The sequence below is a fragment of the Polypterus senegalus genome, chromosome 3, assembly GCF_016835505.1.
Source record: "Polypterus senegalus isolate Bchr_013 chromosome 3, ASM1683550v1, whole genome shotgun sequence".
In the NCBI taxonomy this organism is placed as follows: domain Eukaryota; kingdom Metazoa; phylum Chordata; class Cladistia; order Polypteriformes; family Polypteridae; genus Polypterus; species Polypterus senegalus.
The window spans coordinates 77,702,116-77,728,147 of record NC_053156.1 but is presented as its reverse complement, the minus strand read 5'-3'; the positions used below and the strand labels follow the sequence as shown (position 1 = coordinate 77,728,147).

Below are 26,032 nucleotides of genomic sequence, written 5' to 3'. Positions count from 1 at the left end.
GAGTCAAAAACAAAGCTTAACACATTGCAAGGCCATTGCCAAGGTCATTCATAAAGACATCTTTCTCCATGATGGTAACTGTTACACTTTTATATAACCGGGCTGCAAATGAACTAAACCCACCCAAACTAACTTGACATAAACACATAACATCTCTAATACAAAAGAAATCGACTGCCTTGCTTAATTAACATAAAAAGTAAACTCTAAAGAAATACCCATAATGCACCAGGCTGTTAGCGCTGACTGCCGGGTCATTACAATATTTTTCTTTGAGCATGCGTAAACGCATTCCCTGTGAAGCGCCCTTAGCTTTCCTGCGCATCAGATGCTACATTTCGAAAACGTTCTCACCGTGAGGTTATTAACAACGTTACATAGATAGCTAAAATACTGCTTTGCTCTTTGCAGCTGATAAGTAACACATTTCCGCATATAAGCCAATGGATTTACTTGACAAAGTCATGCTGGAAATATTAAAAGGTATGTTTCTAATTGACATTTACTGTTGCTGCAGTGCATTCTGTTTTTACGAATCCGTGGAATTCACCTGTCCACGTTAATACCTATAATCATTACGACACAAAACAGTGGGGCAAGCTAGTTTCGTGTAACCATTACATAAAATTATAAAAATAAATGTAGGTGTTAATGTTATAAATATTTATTCTTTAATTTCTGGTTTTCACCTTTGCAATTTATCCAGCAAACACTGGCCTGAATTCTAACTTCCACTGCACGCAGTTCTTGCAATCGAACATATTGGTACATTTAGTGCTTCTCTTGCCATTTTAGGCATTAATGAGAGGCTGCACAGCAACACCGGACTCTTTTTATCGAGCGCCATCATTGTTAGATTTCATATATACAGAGAGTTATGATGAAATAAGTGTTAGTTAAATGTCGTTGGCATTTTTTTATTTGAAAACAATAATTTTGTTTATTTGTTACAGTGATTTATTTAAAAAGTTGTTAAAGACGTTTTGCTTGCTTAAAAATAAATTGAAATGTATCTTTTAAAAATGTGCCAAGTTCTAACTGCATTGCACGTGGCTCATGTTATTACAGGTAGTAAAAGCGAACACGACCCAAGTCGCTTCTGTTAGAGATACCTTTAAAGAAAAACTTTAAAATTTAGAGGCCAGTATTTTAAAATTAGTATCGATTTTGAGGTATCCACAATTGTAAGCTCATTGTTCGCATATAAAAAGATGCACTTGAAACTTCGTTATCAATACTATACATGAGCGCGTCACATAAAAAATCGAAGGTTTGGGCGCGACTTGTACAGCTTCGCTTATATTTTAGAGCCAGCCCTGAGTGAGACAGTGCTGTTTATTACTTTAATGGCACAGGTGAATGTCCCAGTCTGAGTGAAATGTTAACGCCCTGGTAATTTTATACACTCACAAATTAACTTAATAAGTTGTATGTATCGTGTCCTTGATCAGGCAACACGGAAAATACACTTCTGTAGGATACCTCTACTTGCCTAAAACCTCATTATGATATACTTGTTCAGAAAGGAAACTAAAAATCTAAAAAAAATCTAAAACATTTATAAAAAGGTATCATGATTTGCACTTGCATCATCTTTCAAGAAACTCTTTAACTTATAAAAATGTGTAAATTTAGCACTTAAATCCTAAAACCTGAGTTGGAAATGACTGCTGGTAATTGTGCAGATGACGTCCAAATATGAATGAATTACTGGTCTTCTGTGTTGCTTTCTAGTTGAAAATGTTACAGAAGATCTTCTAGGGACTCTTTCATGTAAAGATCTGAACATTTCCTTTGAAGAAAACCTCATGGCCAGCAGTACATCAAGAGGTCAGCATTTATTTATTTTAATATTGTTGAGCAAACAATATAGTTATTATCACTTCTGCGTTCTGCTATATTCTTTTTCTTGAGATTAAAGGCTCCTGTAGCAACTTTTGTCAAAAGTATCCATGTCCTGATGATATTTGAGATCAAGCATGGGGAGAAATATACAGTGGTGTGAAAACTATTTGCCCCTTCCTGATTTCTTATTCTTTTGCATGTTTGTCACACAAAATGTTTCTGATCATCAAACACATTTAACCATTAGTCAAATATAACACAAGTAAACACAAAATGCAGTTTTTAAATGATGGTTTTTATTATTTAGGGAGAAAAAATCCAAACCTACATGGCCCTGTGTGAAAAAGTAATTGCCTCCTTGTTAAAAAATAACCTAACTGTGGTGTATCACACCTGAGTTCAATTTCCGTAGCCACCCCCAGGCCTGATTACTGCCACACCTGTTTCAATCAAGAAATCACTTAAATAGGAGCTGCCTGACACAGAGAAGTAGACCAAAAGCACCTCAAAAGCTAGACATCATGCCAAGATCCAAAGAAATTCAGGAACAAATGAGAACAGAAGTAATTGAGATCTATCAGTCTGGTAAAGGTTATAAAGCCATTTCTAAAGCTTTGGGACTCCAGCGAACCACAGTGAGAGCCATTATCCACAAATGGCAAAAACATGGAACAGTGGTGAACCTTCACAGGAGTGGCCGGCCGACCAAAATTACCCCAAGAGCGCAGAGACGACTCATCCGAGAGGTCACAAAAGACCCCAGGACAACGTCTAAAGAACTGCAGGCCTCACTTGCCTCAATTAAGGTCAGTGTACACGACTCCACCATAAGAAAGAGACTCGGCAAAAACGGCCTGCATGGCAGATTTCCAAGACGCAAACCACTGTTAAGCAAAAAGAACATTAGGGCTCGTCTCAATTTGCTAAGAAACATCTCAATGATTGCGAAGACTTTTGGGAAAATACCTTGTGGACTGATGAGACAAAAGTGGAACTTTTTGGAAGGCAAATGTCCCGTTACATCTGGCGTAAAAGGAACACAGCATTTCAGAAAAGAACATCATACCAACAGTAAAATATGGTGGTGGTAGTGTGATGGTCTGGGGTTGTTTTGCTGCTTCAGGACCTGGAAGGCTTGCTGTGATAGATGGAACCATGAATTCTACTGTCTACCAAAAAATCCTGAAGGAGAATGTCCGGCCATCTGTTCGTCAACTCAAGCTGAAGCGATCTTGGGTGCTGCAACAGGACAATACACACCAGCAAATCCACCTCTGAATGGCTGAAGAAAAACAAAATGAAGACTTTGGAGTGGCCTAGTCAAAGTCCTGACCTGAATCCAATTGAGATGCTATGGCATGACATTAAAAAGGCGGTTCATGCTAGAAAACCCTCAAATAAAGCTGAATTACAACAATTCTGCAAAGATAAGTGGGCCAAAATTCCTCCAGAGCGCTGTAAAAGACTCATTGCAAGTTATCGCAAATGCTTGATTGCAGTTATTGCTGCTAAGGGTGGCCCAACCAGTTATTAGGTTCAGGGAGCAATTACTTTTTCACACAGGGCCATGTAGGTTTGGATTTTTTTCTCCCTAAATAATAAAAACCATCATTTAAAAACTGCATTTTGTGTTTACTTGTGTTATATTTGACTAATGGTTAAATGTGTTTGATGATCAGAAACATTTTGTGTGACAAACATGCAAAAGAATAAGAAATCAGGAAGGGGGCAAATAGTTTTTCACACCACTGTAAATGATAATAGAGAAAAGGAGGACGTTTATGATATGAAAGTGATGACAACATAAATATATATTTATAGATGTGGAAATTTGAAGAATAGAAACTTGGGCTTGATCCTTCTCAATTAAAATTTTCCATAATTCAATAAAAGCAGTTTGAAATGTCACACCTGGGCACAGTACAACTCATGCATCCATCAAGGCTGTTGCCCCAACATGTTCACCTCACTATATGAATCTTTGTGTAAACACATATTTATGTATGTTTGTAATTTATACAAAGTCTTTATTAATTTACAAATGTTTTGATAAACTTTATCATGTGTTACATGTTAATTAGCACACAGAAGTAAGAATTTCACAGTACTCATGTAGCACTTATTTAGTTCAATACAACAGATTGTAAAAATACTCCATATCAATAGATAACTGAGCACATATCGTTTCTGTGTTTTATCAGGAAGTAAAGAAGATGACTACTATCTTGTTTTTAGTTACCTAAAAATTTTAACAATGAAAATATAAGTGGTCAGATATTTGAGCAATGCTGTCTTTGATTACTAATTTCATTTACGTTAGATAAAAGTAAATATTTCCATTTATGTCAGGCTTCATCAAATTTCATAATTCATAAACAGTTTATTGATAACTGGTGACTATTTTCAATGTCCTTTTCCTGTATTTTTTTTAACAGGAGCTGCAGTTTTCTGTGCAGCAAGATAACTTACCAGACAGCTGTACATCTCCCTCCTTTCTGAATGCAATACTCTAAAAAATGCCAGTCTTTCACCTACCCCTCAATCCAGTGAGCAAGGATGTTCCAGAAAACTTTTAAGAGAAGCCAGCCCCTCTAAAATCATTCAACTCCCATGCCCCGAATACATACTTCATAGTGACAGTGAGTTGGAGCAGGTTAGAAAACATTACTTTGAACTGTAGCACATAGGGAAAGAGGAGCATTGTATTCTTTCAAAGGATCTGCACTGTAGATTAATTAGAAATACAGTGACCAACATAGTGCCCATACTGAGGACAACAACAAGGGAAGACAAATATACCTCCAAACATGAGGTTTCTTCAATGGCAAAACGTATAGTCAAGTATTATCCAAAGCTATGTGCAGCTGAAGATCAAAATTCATGGGTGAGTGTAAGTAACTAGTTTTTAAAGGGGTTTTAGACAGAGCAGTTACACCTTGTATTCACTTGCACACTTTTTAAAAGTGTAATCTCATTACAGGTACCTGTGTTTAAACAATTCCTGAAAAGGCTACAGAATATCTGCACACCTCAGAAGTGACAGGGCTGTAAGCCTCAAATAAATAAAGAGATGTGTCGGCGTCACCATTGACAAGCCTGATGCTGCTGAAGTCGAGATTTCAGGCGAGGCCGATTCCACTGCATCTTCGGGGAATTCTATTGCTTCAGCTTGTTAACGTGTCACCTTCTAGTCGTACCCAAGAAATTACAGCAGAGAAAGAATGTGAACTATCTGGTAAGTGCACAATAGAGATGGTCATATCCCATCTTAGTTCTGACTGTTTAGAAAACACAACTGATTTGATTATTCATTTATATGTTTTTGCAGCTGTTGGCACAATAGTTGACAGCCAACAAATACAGGACGGGCACTACAAAACACTACAGCACCTTTACAAGAAGCCAAAGCCAAATAAATTTGCAGTTACCCAGCTCCTTGATCATGAATTTAATGCACAGAGGTCATTTATAAATTATATGGGAGGCTTACCCATGCTTTAAAGAACTGGATCATGTAAGTACATAAAACACAGACATTTGACTGAAATATTTTTGAAAATGGTTTCTTAAAATGAAATGTGCTGACTTAGAGTGTGCTTATTTTATAGGTAATGGATCAAATGTGTTGTATTCTTAGTTGGAATAATCTTAACTACATCACAGAAGTTAAGAGCAGATGGACCAGTTTTTATGGAAAAGCACAGTTTTATGGTGTAATGAAGAAGATCCTGAAGCCTCCACATATGCACGATGATGGTAAAATTTGTCATGAATATTTTATTCAAACTCATTTTATAGTTAGTTATGCACTTTACTCAGTTTTGCAGCATGATAGGCCTAAATGAAAGTCAAATTGAAGTTGTTTAAAGTTATGATATTTTGCAGTTGATGCTCAAAGGGTTGCACTTTTTTATGCCATTTTTCCATAAAGACCAAGTCTATATTATAGTAAGCCAAACTTTGAGAAATTTTCATGCAAAATATTATTGCTGCTCTCTTTGCCAGTAACTGTTGATTTGTGAATTCCAGGTTCCCTTTTCTTCATTGTATTACAAAGTTGTACTGTGTTATTCTGAAAAAAAAATTTTCCTTGAATTATTTTTTTTAAAAAGCCATTTATTAGCATTGTAAATAGTTTTGTCTAGCATCTTTTTAAGACATAACAGAATAATAAACTGACTGACACTATCTTTTATTAGTTATAAATAATGAAGGAATATTTTAAAGAATACTTAAAACTTTAAATATGATCTATGTAAGGTTCATTTCAATTGTTCATTCATGTTCTAGCATATTAGTAGGTAAAAATAATACCAGACATCATATCATTTTTGTTATAAATCATTCTTAATTTAAAGCTTGCTGTATGTTGTTGTTTTCATTAAAAGGAGAATGTTTGAGTTATATTAGAACATAACGCGAAAGATATTTAATAAGATTGGGGTTTTTTTTTTTTTTTTTTTCATTAGAGAAAATTGCCATCGCCATGTTTAGAGCTCTGCCATCCATGTGTCCTTCACCTTCTCTACCCCCAACAAAGCTGGGAAACAAAACATGAGGCATTAGTTCATGGCCTTAAGGTAAAACTTTGCATTTTTACATTGTTTAAAGGAAAAATAAAGACAGTTACTGCAATTCTATCCATCTGTGACTGGCAGCAATTTTCAGGGTTGTTTTTAATGTTAGCTACAGGAACGACATTATTCATTAAATGGGTTGATTAAAAGGGCTCAACAGAATATAACAATCTTCTATTTTTAGTGATTTCTTTGCTATTTCAATTACAAGCTGTGTATAACTGCTTCTATTAAAATTAGCACATTACTTCAGTATGATAAATAAGTAAATGTATAATAAATCTGTATAGGACTACAGAGGATAAAATAAATTCTGCCTATTTTCTTTGTTGGTTTTTGTTTGTCTTAAAGACCTCAGAGAATCCTTATGCCTTTCTACAGCAAAGACTGACCATTGCCTAGCCCTGTCCTTATTGTGGACCAAGATAACTGCAGTCTGGATATTGGAAGTGACCATTTGACAACTATTCCTCAAGAAATGTTGCAGGAAGGTATCATGTACCTTATGGCGTACTATTATGCACTTCATCTAACATATCCTAAGTGCATTGCCGCTGTACTCTCTGCAGTTCAAACTGAAATATTACTAGACACAATTTGAAGAGAAAATACAAATATGCTAGAAGAAAAATTGTGTGAGCCAAATGTAGAACAGGAAATGCATGTCTGATGTACTGTATATAATTACCATAATATTTGAAAATCAATTAGATAAATTATAAATAATTTGATATTTTGTGGATTTTAACATGTTAGGTTGTATTTTCTTTGTCCTTTTTTTGGCAAAGTTACCACTGTTAAAATTTGTTTATGTAATTACGTTTGTTATGCATTTCTGACTGTGACAAGATGAGAGTCCTGAACTACAATGTACAATAATGATATGGATATGACATTTGTGTTATACACAAGGTAATCTTCCCGTGTCAACTAATTTTCATGTGCTTATGTTTTTCTCTGTTTCTGTATTATAAACACAGCAGTCGTGCTGTTGGATACTGATGTAATACTTAAATAAAGAGTAGTGCTAATGATTATGTCTTTATTGTAAGTTATTTTATGTATTCAGGAAGCCAACATATATCAGGAAATTATATCTTAATTATGTGTCTTGAATGTAGGAATGAATTCCTAATTCAAACCTCTGCTAAAATATTTGGTTTCAATTTGAAATGAAGACCATCCTAAAATGAGAGCACTGTGTTACTTTTACCTTATTCTTTTGTAGGTGGACTGAAGTATGTTGTATACTGTATATCATGCAAATGTAGCTTAGTATGTGTTGAAATTAACTAATTTTATGATTTTTTTTAAATCCAAGTCAATATAGCTCACCCCATTGGCATATAATTTTGCTTATTTCAAGCATTTATTTCTTAATCATCGTATATTTTTTTCTTATTCTGTGATTTTTGTAAAATAAATTTCCTGTTTTAAGATATATGCTTTGAGATTAAATATTGGATTACCTATTTCAAGATGAGCTAACTTGTTTCAAGTAACAAGACTTTCTTTCTCCACTGATACTCCACTTATATTAGTGATTTATTCTATTGTTCCTTGGCCTTCATTTTTCAGTGTGCTAAAATTAAGAATGCAAAACAACTGAATTAAAAATTATTTTCCAATATTCAGTGTATTTCCATAGTAGAAAGTCTAATCTCAAGTAATTTGTTCTAAAAAACAGCATTTTCTACTTATTTCAAACCTTTGAACACCTATCAGAGCTTTCTTATTTCTAGACTGGAAATAACTTATTTTAAGATTTTCTTGGCAAAGTAAAATTATCTTGCTGCATGGACAGATAATTTCACTAATATTAAGTCATTTTCGCCTGAAATTCTGTGTTTATATCTTATTTGTAGGCTAAGTTTTTTTGCAGTGTGGTCAGTGTAGATTTCAAATGAACTTCCCTCCAGGAAGTGACACCACTTCTCCACAGCCCACACGACAGCAAAGCATTCCTTCTCGGTGGTGGAATAATTATACTCGGCGCCCTTTAGTGACTGCGAGGCATAGGCCACCACTCTCTCCTCTCCTTGACTTGTTTCAGAGAGAATGACACCGAGCCTGAGGTCACTCGCCTCAGTGTGGACCAGAAAGGTTAATAATGGATTAAGCTGTTCCAGAACTGGTGGTGATGTCAGTGCCTGTTCGAGTCTTTCAAAGGAGTGGCGACCACTCCCAAGAGAATCACTTCCTCAGCATCTGGAACAATGGGGCAGTGATGTCGGCAAACCCATGGACAAATTTATGGAACCACCCAGCCATTCCCAGGAAGCGTTGGAGACTTTTTACCTCCTGGGATGCTAGGTAGTCCTAGATGGACTTAATTTTCTTTGGGTCCACCCGGACCCCGTCTGCTGACACCACATGGCTGAGGAAGTTCAGATGGTCTTGTAGAAATCTACACTTCTTGGTGTTGAGTGTAAGAAGAGCTTTATGCACTCGCTGGAAGATGTGGTCAAGGTCCTTTAGATGTTGTTGGACAGATGGGGAAAATACAATGATGCCATCTATGTAAACAAAGCAGGTCTTCCCAATGAGCCCCTGGAGGGCCTGCTCCATTAGACATTGGAATGATGCTCCTGCGTTTTTAAGTCCAAAGGGCATCACCCGAAACTGGAACTGCCCCTCCGGGGTGATGACCGTAGTGTTCTCCATGTTACTCTTTCCTATCCTCACCTGCCAATACCCGGACTTCAAAACTAGGGAGCTGAACACCGCTGCCCCATGCAAAGATTCCAAGATGTCATGAATGTGTGGCATAGGGTAAGCATCATCCAAGGTCTTCTTGTTCAGCTCCCGATAGTCCACACAGAATTGGTAGGTCCTGTCGGCCTTTTGAACGAGCACCGCAGGGCTAGCCCACAACAACAACAACATTTATTTATATAGCACATTTTCATACAAACAGTAGCTCAAAGTGCTTTACATATTAAAGAATAGAAAAATGAAAGACACAATTATAAAACAAAATAAATCAACATTAATTAACATCGAATAAGAGTAAGGTTCAATGGCCGGGGGGACAGAAAAAACAAAAAAAACTCCAGACGGCTGGAGAAAAAATAAAATCTGTAGGGATTCCAGACCATAACACCGCCCAGTCCCCTCTGGGCATTCTACCTAACATAAATGAAACAGTCCTCTTTGGATTTAGGATTCTCACGGAAGGGCTTGATGATGATGATGGTCACGTAGACTTCTGCCTTTTAATCCGTCCATCATTGTTGGAGCATCATGAAGCTTTGAGTAGGTGGAGGTGGCGCAGGCCACCACCACAAAGAAACCGGAAAAAGAAACAGAAAAGAGAGTAGGGGTCAGTACCGATTTTAGAGCCACCATGAATAGTTATTTTGAGGAAATTGAACATATAGAGTATCAGGATTAAGTTAAATTAAGATTAAAATGAAGTTATAAAAAGGCCATGTTAAAGTAATGTGTTTTCAGCAGTGTTTTAAAGTGCTCTACTGTATCAGACTGGCGAATTCCTATTGGCAGGCTATTCCAGATTTTAGGTGCATAACAGCAGAAGGCCGCCTCACCACTTCTTTTAAGTTTTGTTCTTGGAATTCTAAGGAGACACTCATTTGAGGATCTGAGGTTACGATTTGGAATATAAGGTGTCAGACATTCCGATATATAAGATGGGGCGAGATTATTTAAGGCTTTATAAACCATAAGCAGAAATTCAAAGTCAATTCTGAATGACACAGGTAACCAGTGTAGTGACATTAAAACTGGAGAAATGTGTTCGGATTTTCTTTTCCTAGTTAGGATTCTAGCAGCTGCATTCTGCACTAGTTGCAAACGATTTATATCTTTTTTGGGTAGTCCTGAGAGGAGCGCGTTACAGTAATCTAGTCGACTGAAAACAAACGCGTGAACTAATTTCTCAGCATCTTTCAGTGATATAAGCGGTCTAACTTTACTTATGTTTCTTAAGTGAAAAAATGCTGTCCTAATGATCTGATTAATATGTGATTTAAAATTCAGATTTCAGTCAACAATCACCCCTAAGCTTTTTACCTCTGTCTTGACTTTTAATCCTAATGTATCCAGTTTATTTCTAATAGCCTCATTGTATCCATTATTGCTGATCACTAAGATTTCAGTTTTCTCTTTATTTAACTTGAGAAAGTTACTATTCATCCATTCTGAGATACAAGTCAGACATTCTGTTAGTGAATCAATAGAATCAGGGTCATCAGGTGCTATTGCCTAGCCCACGACGAGGTGGAAGGCTCAATGACCCCATTTACCAACATCTGGTCAACCCACTCCTTGATTATTCCTCTTTTCAGAGTTGACACTCTGTAGGCTCTGTGCCGAACCAGGACAGTGTTGACTGTGTGAATGTGGTGACACACCACCTCAGTCCGACCCAATTTGTCCGTCCACACAGGGTGCCACCTCCTAAGGAGTGGCTGAACAAGCTCCGGCTGTTCAAGAATTGCCTTTTCTACTGGGCTGGGCTCGTCCACCAACTGTGCGAGGTAATAATAGGCCAAACCAGATTACTTTGAGCCTCTGTCCCAAACCGGTGGATCTCACCCCCTCCCAGCAACATACTCCAGCCGCGACAGATTAATGGTAAGACCTACCGACACAAGAGAGTCCATTCCAAGTAATAAGGGCATTGACAGGTGGTCATCTTCCAGGATGTAAACTTCTGTCTCCCAGTGTATCTCATGTAAGCAGAGCCTCATAGGCACCCTTCCCTTTGCCCCGTGCACCCTTCCATTCGAGAGAAAGAATTTTACTTTTGCACTTTCCCTTAACTGCTCATGAGGCACTTTAAGCTTTTCCCACATGCTGTATTTCATAAGGATATATGTCTTCCCTGTATCTATAACTGCCTCTTCAGTGATTCCTCGCACTTGTATAGGCACCACTAAGAGGGGCAAGGTGGCTTGCACCAAGGTGAGATCAGCATGGGGATACAGTGGGGCTTTTCCTCGTGGTTTGGGACAGGGTACTTCTCGAGACATGGGCCCTTTTCGAGACCCACTAATACCGACAGCCACACAGTGTTTTTCCACTTGGGACCCCACCTTCACCAACTCATCCACCGATTTCACAACCCACCTCAGAGTAGCTGCCACCCAAGGATCACATGCATCAAGGATACGTCTCTATATCTCTTCCTCACGTATGTCATATCACCACTTCAGGCACAACGTGCAGAATTCAAAGACAAAAGTCCCTGAGACACTGCGATGGTTTTTGCACAAAGGTTCGAAGCTTTTCTTCCAACAGCGCCTAGTATTCATCTGAGAGGAACGCTTTCAGAAAGGCAGCACAAAACTCCGCCCAGGTATTACACTTGTGCCGCTCAGCAAACCACCTAGAGCACGCCGGACCGCTGAGTGCCATGTTCAGGAATCCCCGCAGCTCGGCTCCACTCAGAGGATGCAGCTCCTCAAACAAGTCGACCTCCTCTACAAAGTCAACAATGCTAGTGGGTGCACACTGAGGGGCCAGCTTAGGAAACTCCATCCGCTGCACCGCAACGGACAAGGACAACTGACCCCAGTCATTCCCAACTCCGGCTACAGAAGTCGACTGCCTTAGTGGCTGCGAGACGGCACACCAGCTCTTCTACACCAGCCTCCTGATCTCCTCTATCATATTTGCTTCCAGGCACTGCACACACTGCGCAAAGGACTGTTCAAGATGCTGCACCCTCACAACTCCCTCGCCCAAAACTCGGGCGGCCGTGGCATCGATGAGGTCATGGACAGTTTCATCCTGATTGATAAAACTGTGGGCAATGTTGTTAACAAACGTCTACAACTGTTCTAGGCGCAGCATCAGGTCTTGCAGAATCCGTCCCTCGTTGGTCTCGGGCTGCTCCGGACTGGAGACACAGGGTGTCCAGCAGGCTCAACTCCTCCACAAGAGGGGTTCTGACTGTTACGTGACATGGCCTAGGCATCGGACGCATATCAATCAGTGGCACACTTAGTTCAAGCTCCTTGCCCTGCACTGTGCTTTCAACAGACATAACTTCAGTGTGGGTGCAAGTGATTTCGGACTAGAAGGGAACATAAAAAAAAACCTGTCTCCTACCTGGCTCACCAAAATCTGTAGCGGTCCAGTGCCGCTAAGATTCACACTGTCAAGATGACGGTGATTTATTTATTGTTATAGAGGATCCCAGGGATGCTGCTAGCCTTGGCCCGACCCGCACACACTCACAAACAGAGACAAAATAAAGCACACTGGGAACTAATAACAATTAAAGAATATAATGAAATTAAATAATATAAATGAAAACAATAATACCACCCCAGTACCCCTACGGCGATATTACATAAAACACAAAAACACAACTCCACACAGCAAAGTCCAAGGAATACTACACCGGATGTCATGAGAGATGACGAGAGTAAGTCTAGAGATCTGTCTATTGTAAAGGAATGAAAACACTGTCCTACCGGTAGACATTGTAAGGGTGAAGATGGCTGGATGGTTCAGGAGCGCTCCTATATTTGCGGGAAAGCCATGAATCCACAATCAGTCCTCATCATTTAGAACTGCTAGGCAAAGCATTATAAGACAAAACAAATAAAAACAACTGGAAAAACATGCAGTCAGACTGATGATCATTGTATACTATTTTTTGTCTATTAGAGTCACAGTGAAACTGTATCTTCTTTTGCCTTGTTTGGAATTGCATGATTCACCTAAGTGGGGGCCTGCACGTGAAGAAAGAGTAGAAAGTTTTGGAATATTGCCTGGCACACCTTTTAAGCAGACGGATGGATGGGAGATAACGTCATCTGATCCTGAAAATGCCATGAATCCACAATCAGTCCTCAGCACACAGGTAGACAGAAGATGATCCAGACCCCAACAACGAATACAATCCAGGACACAGTGACTAAATATGGCTTAATTAACAGAAGACAGGCCACAGGTAAACATAACACAAAATACAACAAAAAAAAACCTTGTTTTTTCGCCTTGGACACCTGCCCTCCTTTTAAATCCTTCTGACCACCTTTGACCCCAACAGCCCCTACAGGGACTGTTGGGAGATGCAGTTTTAACTAATAGTAGCACTGCTACACAGTAAACCTGGACTATGCGTCCTCTGGGAAATTATGAAAGCCCTGCATTGTTTTCACAAATTCCGAGACATGACCTAGAATGGAATTTGTCAATTCAACATTAACATGGTATAATATTTTGGTTTCTTCTTTCTCTTGAAGTGCGTAAGGACAACAGTTTAAAATCATTTCATGAAATAGCTGAAAAATGTCATTATCTAAACTGACTCATGTTCTATGTGCCAACACATGAGGTGTTAACCAGAAGCATAGCTTTGCTACTCAAATTATACTCTATCCTATAATTCACGAACAGATGTGTACCTTCCTGGAGATGTGTGGTTACTGCAAGCAGTGGATTCTAGAATACGTCCTTCTATTTCCGGCACTGTGCGACATTTCTAGCCTTTCTCCTCTGACCCTATACAATGAACTCATAAGGCACATGAAAGTTTTTGTCAAATTGAACAGCTTCTGTTTCAAGCCCTTGCATTAGGCCTTCCTAACTTTCAAAAGCACTGTTTTGTATATGTTGTCACACACATGTGCATGGGAGATAGTTTAAGGATTTGAATAGTTGTATTTTTCTGCCGAAACAGGGGTTGGCACTGTACTCTAAATCTTTCTCCTTTTGTTCCTCTGTAGACCTCGTCTCTTAGAAACATCACTTCTGCTTCCAATCCTATCAACCTGCCTCCTAAGGATGTCAATTCCTCTTCTAGTCCCACTGATTGCACCTCTGTCACCCAACTATATAACAGCTTTGTGTTCATTTTTTACCTCAGTTCTGTTTTAGTCTTGTATCTGTAAAGACCACTTTTATTAATCTAACCTAATTGCCAAATATACGGGTTGGCTACCTGTAATAAAAACACAAGGTAAATATGAAAATTGTCCCTAGTGTGTGCTTGGTGTGTGTGTGTGTGTGTGTGTTTGCGCCCTGAGGTGGGCTGGCGCCCTGCCCAGTATTTGTTTCTTGCTTTGCGCCCTGTATGGGCTAGGATTGGCTCCAGCAGACCCCCGTGACCCTGTAGTTGGAATATAGTGGGTTGGATAATGGATGGATGAATGTCCTCTGTGCAAATATAAACTGCTCAAAAAAATTAAAGGAACACTTTGAAAACACATCAGATCTCAATGGGAAAAAAATCATGCTGGATATCTCTACTGATACGATGCTGGGTAATGTGTTAGGAATGAGAGGATGCCATATCGTTTGATGGAAATGGAACTTACAGAGGGCTGAATTCAAAGACACCCTGAAAATCAAAGTGAAAAAATGATGCGGCAGGCGAGTCCATTTTGCCGAAATTTCATTGCAGCAACTCAAAATCGTACTCAGTAGTTTGTATGGCCCCCACATGCTTGTATGCATGCCTGACAACGTCACTTCTAATGAGACGACAGATGGTGTCCTGGGGGATCCTCCCAGATCTGGACCAGGGCATCACTGAGCTCCTGGACAGTCTGAGGTGCAACCTGGCGGGGTCGACTGGACCAAAAACATAATGTCCCAGTGTCAATTGGATTTAGGTCAGGCGAGCATGGGGGACAGTCAATGGTATCAATTCCTTCATCCTCCAGGTACTGCCTGCATACTCTCGCCACATGAGGCCGGGCATTGTCATGTACCAGGAGGAACCCAGGACCCACTGCACAGCATAGGGTCTGACAATGGGTCCCATGATTTCATTCCAATACCTAATGGCAGCCAAGGTGCCATTGTCTAGCCTGTAGAGATCTGTGTCTCCCTCCATGGATATGCCTCCCCAGACCATCACTGACCCACCACAAAACCGGTCATGCTGAACGATGTTACAGGCAGTATAACATTCTCCATTGCTTTTCCAGACCCTTTCATGTCTGTCACATGTGCTCAGGTTGAACCTGCTTTCATCTGTGAAAAACACAGGGCGTCCAGTGGTGGACCTGCCAATTCTGATATTCAATGGCAAATGCCAATCAAGCCCCATGGTGACAGACAGTTAGCACAGGGCCCACTAGATGATGTCGGGGCCTCAGGCCACCCTCATGAAGTCTGTTTCTGAATGTTTGGTCAGAGACATTCACACCAGTGGCCTGCTGGAGGTAATTCTGTAGGGCTCTGGCAATGCTCATCTTGTTCCTCCTTGCCCAAAGTAGCAGATACCGGTCCTGCTGATGGATTATGGACCTTCTATAGCTTTGTCCAACTCAACTAGAGTAACTGCCTGTCTCCTGGAATCTCCTCCATGCCCTTAAGATTGTACTGAGCGACACAGCAAACCTCCTGGCAATGACACGTATTGATGTGCCATCCTGGAGAAGTTGGACTGCCTGTGCAACGTCTGTAGGGTCCAGGTATCTCCTCATGCTACCAGTAGTGACACTGACTGTAGCCATATGCAAAACTAGTGAAAAAACAGTCAGAACAGATGAGGAGGGAAAAATGTCAGTGGCCTCCACCTGTTAAACCATTCCTGTTTTGAGGGTTGTCTCATTGTTGCCCCTCTAGTGCACCTGTTGTTAATTTCATTAACACCAAACAGCTGAAACTGATTAACAACCCTCTTTGCTACTTAACTGACCAGATCAATAGCCCAGAAGTTTCATTGACTTGATGCTATATTCTAATTAAAAAGTGTTCCTTTAATTTTTTTGAGCAGTATATCTTACAAATCTACTTTTCTTTCTACTCACATGCAGAGTTGACACAGAGCCAGATTTAGCACAGGGGCTCAGCATTTAGAACTGCTAGGCAAAGCATTAGAAGACAAGACAGATAAAAATAACTGGAAAAAACGTGCAGTCAGACTGATGATCATTATATACTATTTTTTTGTCTATTAGAGTCACAATTCAACTGTATCTTCTTTTGCCTTGTTTGGAATTGCATGATTCACCTAAGTGGGGGCCGGCACGTGAAGAAAGAGTAGAAAGTTTTGGAATATTGCCTGGCACACCTTTTAGGCAGACGGACGGATGGGAGATAACGTCATCTGATCCTGAAAATCCTTCCACTGCACAGTGAGAATGGCAGACTCTACACATCGGGCCCCCACTTCCGAACTGTGTTTTTGCTATTGGCTTTCTTCATCTGTTATACAGCGTAAGCCGTCATTAAAGAAAGCTAACTTATTTCTCCTATGTGATTTCTTACCAGGGTGTCACGATGGCGCAGTGTTAGCACTGCTGCTTCGCAGTAAGGAGACCTGGGTTTGCTTCCCGGGTCCTTCCTACGTGGTGTTTGCATGTCCTCCCCGTGTCTGCGTGGGTTTCCTCCGGGTGCTCAGGTTTCCTCCCACAGTCCAAAGACATGCCTGTTGGGTGCAATGGTGATCCCAAAATTGTCCCTAGTGTGTGCTTCGTGTGTGTGTGTGTGTGCCCTGCGGTGGGCTGGCGCCCTGCCCGGGATTTGTTCCTGCCTTGAGCCCTGGGCTGGCTGGGATTGGCTCCAGCAGACCCCCATGACCCAGTGTTAGGATATGACGAGTTGGAAAATGACTGACTGACTGACTGACTGATTTCTTACCGCCGTATCACCGGGGGATTAGTATTGCCTCTTCATATTATACAGTATCTATATAGTTTTCATGTTATGTAAAATGCCACACTACTCCAAACCTTTTTGTTGCATTTCTGCTTCTTGTTTTACAATGTTCATGAGATGGAAGGGTTTTCGCAAACTGTGATTCCTCAGGAACAAAATTCCAAATATCATCCACATGCATTTTGGTCACTAGCTTTAGACCCATTAGCTGCAGCTTTTCCAGCATGTCTTACGACTGTAGGAGCAGCACACCTGGCCTTAAAGGCAACACACCCTAGAGTAAATTGCTAGGGAATCAGTGTTGGGAAGAATACTTTAAGCATTTAGACACTGAATACTGATCATACACTCCTTAATGTATTCAGATTTGTATTGAATACCTGTACTCAAAATGTGTAACTTACCCTTAATACTTTATGAATAGCTTTTGAATACTTTCAGAAAAAGATATATAGCCTGTTTCATAAAAATTGTATACGTTTAACATATTTAAATTAAATTGTGACTTAAAAGTGCACTTCAATCTGTCATAAAACAGAAGCTCTGCTTTTACTGTTAATTAAACACATGGGAAACCAACTCTTTCAGGAAACCTATTAATAATAGTTGAATATTTGGAAAACAAAAATGACTGCAGTTCAGAGCTCGCTTAAGCCATTTTACATTCTTGTTCTTTTAAGAAACAAACTTAAACAAAATTGTCAATAAAAAACAAAGTCAGGCTATGCATTTTTCAGATGGCATGCTTATACTTAACTAGCCTGCTAATTAAATAATTCTCTAAAATATTAGTGTTTGCATATAACCTATGCACATCCTCACGTATACTTGAAATCAAATCAAGCAACATGTCACTTCTCTAAAAGTTGTAATATTTTTTATTTTCTCGTATAGAGATAGCACTTCTTAGCCTTTGAGGGATTGCTTTGACCACTTAATTTGCTTTTGGGAGATATATTTTCACAGAAACAAAGAGTGGACATGTCTTTTACACAGTCCTTCAATTCCCTGCATCTTCTGCAGTAAGAGGTGAGTGCAGACTTTGCATCATGTAACTGTGTCTTATGTGGCGAAATAAAGTCAACCACTGATCACCAGTTCAAAATCCCTTTAAACATTATTACCCATTTAAAACTGCAATTAGACTCAAGGAGCTTAAAGGCAAACAGAGTAGCCAGAATCAGCAGTGAGTAACAAATCATTTTACATTTCCTTTGCATCTATAGTGCTACTGCTTAAAACATCAAATAATTCCTTCACTGCTTTTCATTAAAGCACAAACAAATATAAAGCAACAAACAACACTTTTAGAAACATGGGTTAAGAGAACAAGAAAAGGTTTATCTCACCTAATAATCAAACAAAAACAAAATCAGAGGCTTGTGGCAAACCATTTTGCATCTACAGTGCAACTACTTCCAGCATCACAGTTAATCTCCCAATGCTTGAACATTAAATTAACAAGCCACACACACAATAAACGTATTGCATGATGTGCTCAAATAACAAGTGCTGGACTGAAACTGAGGATCAGCGAAATACCAGGAGGCTGCAGTAGAGTATGCCTACACATTTTATTCATGTGGATTTAGCGTAATACGTTTTGAAATTTCATGTTTTGCTTTCTGAAAGTTTCTGTAATTTGTTTTTTAATATTTTCAATATACAGTAATCCCTCCTCGATCGCGGGGGTTGCGTTCCAGACCCCCCCGCGATAGATAAAAATCCACGAAGTAGAAACCATATGTTTGTATGGTTATTTTTATATATTTTAAGCCCTTATAAACTCTCCCACGCTGTTTATAAATATTCCCCACAGAGTTATACAGCATAATCCCTTTGTATTCTCTTAGATATTAGGTAAGATTCATTGAAATTATGTATATAAACACACTGTTTATATACAGTAAAACCTAAATATTATTTTAAAGATATTGAGTGTCTCCGATATCACATATTTTACAGCCATTACGATAGACAGGCCACCAGCAATAAATACGTACAATGCAAGAAAAATAGTATACAGTAAATGTGTGTATAGTGACACTAAACATACATACATGTACTAAGTACTGTAAGTAGCAAATTAATTATGGTTACTCACCAACAATGACACGATGACTTGTCCGATAACAATGAGTTTAATTTTACTGCACCACAAAGGAGAGCGTTACAGCTCTTCCAAAGGAGCCACTTCAGGCGATTGTGTAGCACTGCTGTTGTTCTTCTTCTGGCAGTCTTCAATCCAGATCCCTAAAGCAGATTCCATCCAGACTACTGCCTTATTACATCCACTTACAACTCATTTTGCACCTTGGTTAAAAGGACACTGTGGCCAGAGATCTTATATTCCTTTCCTACTTTTTAAATAAAAAGAATCGTAGCCTTCAACAAATCCAAAACGTTTACCTTTTCGGCAATCATTAACATCTTCCGTTTGCGCTTGGGCACGGCCCCTGAATCAATAGCAGATCGTTTTGGAGCCATAATGAAGGGCTTGACTATGCACAAAGATAAACACAAAAGAGCACAACTCTTTACACAGCGAAACACGTTGATGCTGAATGAGCGAGAAGAGACTTCCTGGTTAACACTGCATTCAGCACGCAGGAACTTAACTGCGTGCTCTGATTGGTTAGCTTCTCAGTCAGGAGAACTTAACTGCGTGCTCTGATTGGTTAGCTTCTCAGTCATCCGCCAATAGCGTCCCTTGTATGAAATCAACTGGGCAAACCAACTGAGGAAGCATGTACAGGAAGTAAAAAGACACATTGCCCGCAGAACCCGCGAAGCAGCGAAAAATCCACGTTATATATTTAGTTATGCTTTCATAGAAAATCCGCGATAGAGTGAAGCCGCGAAAGTCGAAGCGCGATATAGCGAGGGATTACTGTATGGGTATTTGAATCCATGGATACAGAGGGCTGACTGTGCATGATTTTTTAGGAGAAGTAGTTTAAATGTATTCAGTATTAAATTTCACAAAGTAACCGAATTGTTGAATACTTCTTTTAAAAAGTAAGTTGAGCAGAATCCGAAATATTTAGTTTTGTATTCTGAATATGTAACACTGGTAATTTGTATTCCAGTACAGCCCAACAGTTGGAATAATGTAACACTCCTACTTCCATATGCCATAGCCACTCTCCTTGATAAAGCAACTATTTAGCACCCAACAGCTTCCAGAATAAAATGTTCAACTACAATATTGTTCTTGTTGTGATTTCTTCATCAAACTTGTATTTTTTTCCTTGTGATTATATTTTGTTTGCATATGTCCATTATTTGTTTTTCTAAATGGTTTATCTTTTTTTTTTTGTTTACTTCTGGCCTTTGCCAGTATATCTTGTTAGACATTTTGCATCTGTGGTTGCTAAAAAGAGCAGTCATAGAGGTTGTGTAAATTACATTATCGGTGCAACGGACTACATGGGTTACTTTTTGGGTTTCATGAGCTCTCTTTTAGTTTTCTAGTTGCTATACCTTGCTTATCCCATAATCATGGGGTGTATTTCAGTGTAAATCTTTAAATAAACTCGAATCATGAAAATGAGTGACCTTGGCATGAGGAGTAATGATAAAGAATTGAGACACCTTAAAGTGGGATTGAAGATGTTTAAAACAAATGTGATTTGAGATTCAAATTGTAATGCAGCAGATGGTGACTGAAATAACTGATAGTTTCCAGCATTTAGAAGTGGCTATGCCTCAAGTTCGTCCAGTTGACCCCACTTGTAGAGGTGCTAGCCTCAGCCCAAAGGAACCCTCACTTCCACTCACTATATGTCATGTGAGGTATTAAAATGATTGTTATGGTTTCATTAATCACATCATAATTAAGCTTCAGCCTCAAACATGTCTCTCAGTTATGCTCTATAAATAGCATGCATAATGACTTTAATTCCACAAGGTTTTAAATGTGCTGGTATATTCAGATGTTGTTCCGTCTATCATTTTAACATTCAGAATTTTGTCTGCAGAAGCAAGTTGAAATGAGGCTTTGTTGATTCTTGTATTGAAAACAGACTCATCTCTGAATACTAAAGATAAAATGGATACTCAAAGTGTTCATTACACTCTTTATGAAGTTATTGAAATGGTTCAAATAAAAGACATGAAAGGGAATGCTTTTGCATTAATTTCAGTCTCAAAATGGAAATCTTGAACTCCCATCTCTTATAACGGTTACTGGGCTGGATACTTGTAGTCAAGCTCTTTTTAACAATTCGTTGTATGTTCCAGGTTGAATACAAGGGTACGATTTAATGGGATTGATTGATGCAGGTGCTGCAGAAAACCTTATCAGCTCTGCCTTAGTTAAGTCACTACAATTACCTCACATGCCTTTGAAATTTAAATTGTCAGATACTTTCTATTGAAGGCAAGCAAAATGTGTTGGTACAATAGAATTTATTACTCTACCCATTGAACCAGATCGTGAAAAAAATCACTCACATTTTTATTATTCAATCTACTAAACAACACAAGCCTGTGATCGATTGGCAAGTGCATATTATAGTGAAGAGTGTCCATGTATCATAACCCACCGGCAGCCAGGGATTACTTGGGCTGATGCTCCCCCTTGGAGCCCAACACAAACCACAATTAGAAACTCTTGGTTGTAGATCACTTGGCTAACTGTGAAAACTAATGTGAATTTTAGGACTCATTGATCATTAATGCTTGTAGTACTAGGGTGTTGTACCGTGTTAGCCATTATGAATGTAGAGAAGAGCCAAGCAAAATGACACATTTTATTGGCTAACTAAAAAGATTACAATATGCAAGCTTTCGAGGCAACTCAGGCCCCTTCTTCAGGCAAGATGTAAGAAGGGGCCTGAGTTGCCTCAAAAGCTTGCATATTGTAATCTTTTTAGTTAGCCAATAAAAGGTGTCATTTTGCTTGGCTCTTCTCTACATCATTAATGCTTAGAATGCATCTGGTGGCCCCTGCTCCCTTCCAAGGCCACACCTATCTGAGGGTTGTCTTCCAGTCAATCGCTCCATGTCCCTCTTGGGTCACATGGTAATGCTGGGGTGTTTGCAGGGACCCAGGCCCCTTCTCCCCCCTATACCTAGACCTGAGATACACCTTGGTGCGATGTTCTCCCTGGGCAGAGAGGGACAGTCAGTGGTCACCAGAGCATCAAACTGGGCCCCATCTCTGCCTGCTCCTGAATTGAAACATCAACCCTCCTAACAGGGTGGCTGGTGCCTGGCATCCACCCATGAAGACATGACTCTGCACAGTCTGGGCCGCTTGCCCAACTGACAGGTGGCCCACAATGTCTACTTGAGGGGGCCTAGCACCTCCCATCCAAATTAGACATGAGCGCAGACATGAGAGCTCACTGAATTTAACACTAGAATCCCTGGAGCCTACGAAAAAATGTGTAATGCCAGGCCATCTTCAATTCCTTTGAACCTCTTTATCATTGTCTTTGTTTTGCACATGTGTCAATAAGCACAGGCAGCAAGCAGCTTGCTATCCCATCACCCACCGAAGCAGCTGATGTTCTCCCAACTTAACACTTTCACAAAAGGTATAACAAAACAAGTACACTTTTATTCAAGAGTTTAACCAAAGAAAATGAAATCATTCAATTTACATGTTGTTGTCATAGAGTAAAAACCCAAGCCCAAATGTTAAATAACAGAAAACCAATGTGTTGGCTTGGCTGGTGTAGAAGTAAGAACTGCTGTCTTGTAATCAAGACCTTACAGGTTCAAGCACATGTTTTCCCCGTTTTGAATAGTGACCTGCTATTATTACTGTTATATAAGAACAACATACATTGTGTCAGTCTGGGGGTGCTATCGCTCCCATGAACCCTTGTCCAAGATGCCAGACACGTGGTAAAAGTCCAATAATCGACTTTATTTAAACTGCACAGTGCACAAAGCACCCTCCTATCCACAATACTCATAAATCAATAATCAAATACACTACAATAAACTCTCCACCACTCCCAAACGCGTTGCCACCCTTCCACCCAGCTTAGCTTGCCATCTGGGAGCTCCCATAGTCCTTTTATAGTTCGTGACCCGGAAGTGCTTCTGAACCCATAGTCCATGTGACTTCCTAGCAATTCCGGGTGAAATCAAAACTCTTCTTTTCTTCGTGAGCCCGGAAGACACTTTATTTCTTCTGTCCTTGTGACCTGCAAGTACTTCTGGGCTGTATGAAAACCAAATATCTCTGTGTCTCCTTGCAGTGTCCCCTGGCAGCCCCAACGTTATCCAGCAGGGCTGTGTATTACAACTCCATAGTCCATGATGCCCTGCTGGAATTCGGGGCATCTCCACGTTGCATCTGGCAGCTTGGGGGTCTTGCCCGGGATAAGCTGCCGGCCATAGTCCACAACATTTGGTTTGAGTCTGTAACACCAGTGTAACTTTTTGTTACCTGTAAAAGTTAACTTATTTTATTCAGTTTTTTTTTTTCTCAGTCACGTTCACATGGTACAATGAACTTGCTTCTCCCCCTCTGAGTTGATGGTGTTTATCTCCAATCTTTTCACAAGAGCTGCGATGACCACAGTTGGCGCTGTGGTTGATGCCTGGTCAGAAATATTTGTTGTACTGGCAATTAAAGGTACGATGCCCCATGACCGTTTTCAAACTTTCATGCAGCATTTGCGATTTGACAACAAAAATACCCGTGCAGAACATGTGAAAAATGACAGATTTGCTGTGATCTCAGACATCTGCCAACATTTTATTGAGAACTGTGTTTTGAGTTACAACCCAGGGCAACATATTACGATTGATGAGCATCTGTTTCTGTTGTCCTTTCTTGCAATACACCTCAACCAAACCTGACAAATTTGGCATAAAGTTTTGGATTGCGGCAGATTTGGAGACAAAGTACATCTGTAATGCAACTACTTATTTAGGAAAAGGTCCCAGTTGTCCCATGGGAGAAAGGCTTTCCGAGGCTGTGGTCATAAAGCTTATGGAGCCATTACTGGAGAAAGGCAGAATCGTAACAGACAACTTCCTCACATCGCTGGCTAACACTAGAATCCCTGAAGCTTGTAATCCCAGCCCACCTTAAATTCCTTTGCAACTCTCCATCAGTATCTTTTGTTTTGTAAATGTGTCGATCAGCACAAGCAGCAAGCAGCCTGCTATCCCATCCCCCCCCCCACTGTGGTAAAAAGGGCAAAAAATTCTCCCAGCTCAAGTCTTGTTTATCTGCGTGTGATGTGCCTGGAGTTGTATAGGATAAATAATACAGTATATAGTTATTTGGAATACATGCATTTCATATGAGTTCTGTATCTACAAAGATCTCGGTAAGTGTAGGATGAAAGAAAAGTTGAGGCAAGAAATGCTGGACACATACCTAAAACAGAAACATTTTCCATGTTGTACTATTAATGACATGAAGTATAATGTGTGAAGACCAAATATCAAATAAACATCTGTGCTTTTATTCAAGAATACAGTACTGTATATCTAAAGAAAAAAAAATCATTCAATTTACATTGTAAGGGCCAATCTTGGAAAGTTAAAGTTTTGAGTTAAACTCATTTTAATATTTGCTTAATCTGAATAGAATATAAATTTCTTCCATAGTCATAGCTTATCGTATAGTCTTTTCCCCCTATAAGTTAGTAAGAGATAGAACCTTCTTGCTATAACTGAGAAACAGTGTGATAATAAGCTCAGTTGTGTTTAGAACAGGTCCCAGTACACAGGGACTTAAAAGACTCATTTTCTACTCAGATGTGGGATAAACATACAGCTTCTGACCGTCATGAAATGGTTCAGACATGTTAAGTGAATAGTAACGATTTGAGATGTAACAAGATTAAGCTTTTTTTCCTTTTTTGCTATTTTAATTTTCTTTTTTGTGTGAGCTGCTTTACTTTGAAACTTAACTAAACTTTTAAAAACGAAGATATTTTGCCTGTGGAATCATTTATGTGATTTTGTTGAATCCCAGTTTTTGAGTTAGAGCTGCTGAACTTTGGTAACTTTGGAAAAATGCAGCTACATACAAGTTGTTGTCAATGAGTTACAAACCCAAGCTCAAATGTCAATTGACAGAAAGCTAATATGCATTCTTGGATGGTGCAGAGGTAATAGAAATCAAATGAGGCCAAAGAGTTGTAAAAGGAGGTTAGGAGGTGATCAGGAGAGTTCTTGGTGCTCATCACACTCTATTATAGGAGGTAAACAAGTGGGAAAGCTATCCTGCCTATAGTTTAAGGCCAGAACCTATCATAGTTGAACACACTAGGTTTATTTTTTATTTGTTACTTTTGTAACAAATTGAATTGAATTTCACCATTAGGCCTCCAATGTGCTACACTGCACTAATATTATCATATGGCGTCCTCAGGTCTTACCAAAAAGTATCTGGTCCTCCTTCTTGTAAAATGTAATCTTCAAATTTTAGATTTGAATGCAGGAGGCGATAATATAGAGCAGGTCTGTTTATTGCAAGCTGAGGTTGGTGGTCGTAAATTATTGTTTGTCTCTGTATATAGAAACATCCCCCTTGGCCCCTCATTTTTTCCTAATCTAGTTGGTTTCCTGCTGAAATATTAAGACTGCAAACTTGTGCTTGGCACAAATGCTAATGCTGTGATGAATCTGGTTCTAGATAAGTATGCAAACTTTTATCTGATTTTTGTTTATTATATTCTTTCATGGTGCTTTATCCCTGAGACAGAGAATTATCTTATTTTTTGCCCTGGAATAGTTTACAATTCCATATTGACTATATTTTTATTTCACATTCTCTTGACTTTTTGGACTTTGAGGTATCCTTGTCCAGGTCTGCCTTATCTGACCATTAATTTTGTTTGTTGAAGCTGGTGCCCCATGCTCCTAGGTGGAAATTTAGTTAATTCCTTTTGAATAATCAACGTTTTGTGAACGGTTTGCAGCGAAACTTGATGCATTTTCAAGTTAAATGTGGGTACTGTAGACAGGTATGTTCTCATTTGGGAAGCCATAAAAGATTTAATTCATAAAATTCCCACTTTTGATGTATGTATGAAATCAGTTTA

At 39.4% G+C, this 26,032-nt stretch overlaps 2 long non-coding RNA genes across 3 annotated transcripts in view; both read left to right on the top strand.

Moving 5' to 3' along the window:
- The first annotated feature begins 349 nt into the window (after positions 1–349).
- LOC120526800 lies at positions 350–4,580 on the top strand. The gene is made up of 3 exons (XR_005633167.1): positions 350–483; positions 1,735–1,830; positions 4,281–4,580. It is a non-coding gene; the product is annotated as an uncharacterized LOC120526800 (long non-coding RNA).
- A 432-nt stretch (positions 4,581–5,012) lies between these two features.
- LOC120526799 overlaps positions 5,013–26,032 on the top strand; it is a 56,249-nt gene continuing 35,229 nt past the window's right edge. The window contains exons 1-3 of one of the 2 annotated variants that reach the window (XR_005633165.1): positions 5,013–5,080; positions 6,315–6,425; positions 6,774–6,834. This is a non-coding gene — a long non-coding RNA (uncharacterized LOC120526799). Of the gene's footprint in view, positions 5,081–6,314; positions 6,426–6,773; positions 6,835–26,032 lie in introns of those variants that run through there. The other variant, XR_005633166.1, reaches the window with a different exon arrangement.